Genomic DNA, 3615 nt, shown 5'->3' with positions numbered 1-3615 from the left:
TCTTGGGGTCAGCATCATAGATACATGACATACTGGAGATGAGTTAAACTAAAGATAATTAAAGACAAGATGGCGGACACATGTCTTTACATACGACGCAAAGCCAGCAAGTGTTTGCTTGTACTAAAAAATAAGATAGTGCAGTAATGGAATACTTTTACAGCTGTTACGTGCACAGGCCTGACAAAAGTCATGGGAGACCTCGTAATATCGTGACGAATATCCTTTTGTCCAGCGTAGTGCAGCAACTCTACGTGGCATGAACTCAACAAGTCGTTGGCAGTCCCTTGCAGAAATAATGAGTCATGCTGCTTCTTTAGCTGCCCATGATTGCGAAAGTGTTTCACGTGCGGGATTTTGTGCACTAACTGACCTCTCGATTGTGTGCCGCAGATGTTCGATGGGATTCGTCTCGGGCGATCTGGGTGGCTAAACCAATCGCTCGAACTGTCCATATTGTTCTTCAAACCAATCGTGAGCATTTGTGGCCCAGTGACGTGGTGTATTGTTATCCATGACGATTCTATCGTTGTTTGGGACCAAATGGTCTCCAAACAGCCGAACATCCAAAACACCCAGTCCACTGAATGTAAACACAGCCCACTCCAATATGCAGACAAAACCAGCGTGATCATGGCGTTGTTGACTACTTGGGTCTGTAGCTCTCTAGGGTCTGTGCCACACTCGAGCGCTACAATCAGCTCTTACCAACTGAAATCGGTCCTTATCTGAGCAAGACAGCCGGCCGGGGTGGCCGAGCGGTTGTAGGCGCTACAGTCTGGAACCGCCCGACCGCTACGGTCGCAGGTTCGAATCCTGCCCCGGGCATGGATTGTGTGATGTCCTTAGGTTAGTTAGGTTTAAGTAGTTCTAAGATCTAGGGGACTGTTGACCTCAGATGTTAAGTCCCACAGTGCTCAGAGCCATTTGAACCATTTGATTTGCCTTTTGTCACGTCAGGATATACGAGGGTTGGAACATAATTGTGGCAACTATTTGTTCACAACCGATACAAAAGAGTTACATGTTTGCTCCAGTTACTGTCCTTCAAAGTTGTCACCAGCGTTGTGTAGCACCCGTTGCCAGCGATGTGGAAGGCGTAGTACACCGTTAGCAGAGCCTGTTCTACTCGTATCGATGGTGCGTATGGAGCGGGCTGCTGCCTGTCGAATCTCTGGAACAGTTCTGAAGCGAATGCCACGAAGAGATTCCTTCATCTTCGAAATCTACTCAAAGTCACAAGGACTTAAGTCCAGGGAGTATGGTGGATGGTACAGGCCCATCGACCAAACAGAGCAGCTACAGCTTGCGCGGTTTGCGCTTGCGCATTGTCGTGCAAAATGATGGGTAGGTTGCGCAGGAAGGTTCACTGCTTCTTTCGCAGGGCTGGTCGCAGGTAATTCTCCAAAAACGAACAGTAATACTGTGCATTGACGGTCTGACGTGGAGGAACGTAATGCGTTAGAGTAACACCATCATAGTCGTACACGAGAATCACCATAACTTTCACCATACTGGGCCTCTGACGCACTTTCGACTTTCGCGGCGACCCATAATAACGCCATTCGTTGGATTGGCGTTTCAGTTTTGGCTCGTATGATGTGGCCTAGGTCTCATCGAGTGTTACGATAAGGCGTACGAAAGCCTCTCCTTCGCGTTCATAGAGCTACAAGTGAGTCTGAGCAGGGTTGTAACGCATCCATTTTTGCATTTCCGTCAAATCATGCGGAACCCATCGTGATGCAATTTTTAGCATGCCCAGGCTTTCCTTCAGGATGCGAAGCACAGTCGTATGCGCTAATCCGGTTTCGTGGGCGAGCTCACGAATCGTATGGCGTCTATCACTGTCCGCTAACGCGGCAACAGCATGCACTTCTTCTTCAGAGACGCTAGGACGACCTACGCGATGCACGTCTGCCACAGCTTGCAGACCTACATTGAAGGTTTTTACCCAACGTGCCACCGTTCTGTAAGGCAATGCCGATTCCTCGCATGCCTCTTGAAGGCCTTGATGTACGACCTCTGGCACATTAAATATTGATCCAGCTCCGTTATTCCTGTTTCTAAAACGCAGTGACACCGTTACGTTAGACCGCTCGCTCTCAAGTGTTTCCCTCGATTGTGCGCAAGCCGGTGACGTGGGACGGGGCGCGTCCATTTGCTCGGAGGTAAGGTAGGTATGTCAACAACGTGTGCTAACTGCGACAATAGTAGATTCCATTGCATAGTGTCTCCACAGCACTGTTGCCATTAATTAAGTTCCAACCTATGTATAATTACTAAGATTCTTGTTCTTAGCCTAAATCACGCTCATAGCTATACGCTTAACTTTCATAAATAGTAGCGATGTGCAAGTGAGACTTTTTTTCAGTGATGTTTGGTTTTCCTTTATCATTAACTAAATAAGCTAATTATGGCAGTATAAATATTCCTTCTGTCAGTACAGGAATAGATTAATCGTATGACATTTGAGGTACATTTGGCCTCTTAACTCATTTGGTCATTCAAGATGCATTCAGATTTATTGTAACCGTGGCTGTATGTTTCTCTTGTACGCCCCCGGTAGCTGAGTGGTGGTCCCGTCCTTAACAAGCAGTCTCTTAGATATCCTCCGACCAGCTTCTCTCGATCCGCCGATCAACGTGGCACCTACTTCTCCATTATTGTACCATGTCGCCAACTGTTTCATAGAACTCAGCTACGTTCGGGCCGATCTTCCAGTCACCCGTCCTCCCCGTACAAAAGATTATTATCGTTTGTTTATGCTGTCCAACCCTTGCGACCCCATGGTGCTACAGATCCCTGACATTAACTGGCGAACGGTTTGGGGGTGTGTGCATGCACCCTTTTTACCGTCGTTTGTGTCTGCACTCTGGTATCTTTTAGTCTATGGCAAATTCCCGACTAATAGTCGACTTTATCGCATAGGACTGGCCACCTCCCCACTCTGCCCTGACTGTGAGTTCGAAGACACGGACGAGCACCGTCTTACGTGCCCCCTGAAACGAAACGTATGGCTCCTCATCCAACGAATCGTCGGCTTTTACCTCCGTGCCCCGCCAACGACGGTAACCCCGGATTTCTTGTTGCCCCAGACATTTCACTACCATCTTGCTAAGCACCATTCGCTAATCTGGTTTCGAGTACAGGCTTTAGAATACCTCTTTCAGAGTGGTCCGCATACAGTCCTTGACTTCTGGTACAAAATTGTGACCGCGCATAACACCCTCACCCGAAAACCATCTTACCGACAAACTTTTGCCGGTTATCTCCGCAGCGTCTTCCTTGATCCCTCTCAGAGTTGGGGTGTGCCATGATGCAACACCCTTTTCCACGTTCTAATGCATCGAGCAAAAAAATTAATAAAAAAAGGAAGAAGACAGAATATGTTATATTTTGTTGTATTTAATGTGATTCTAATATTTTGTTTAACTAACACTCATTTGTTTATGCTTAAATGGTGCCTTGAAGAACTCTTGCATATATATATATATATATATATATATATATATATATATATATATATATACACGTACTGTTAAAAAAAAGTGGTCAGCGCTACAGACAGTCAATCCTAAGGGCCCGGGTTTGATTCCCGGGCGGGTCGGAGATTTT

This window comes from Schistocerca piceifrons, chromosome 5, assembly GCF_021461385.2.
Source record: "Schistocerca piceifrons isolate TAMUIC-IGC-003096 chromosome 5, iqSchPice1.1, whole genome shotgun sequence".
NCBI lineage: Eukaryota > Metazoa > Arthropoda > Insecta > Orthoptera > Acrididae > Schistocerca > Schistocerca piceifrons.
This window is presented reverse-complemented; position numbering follows the sequence as displayed.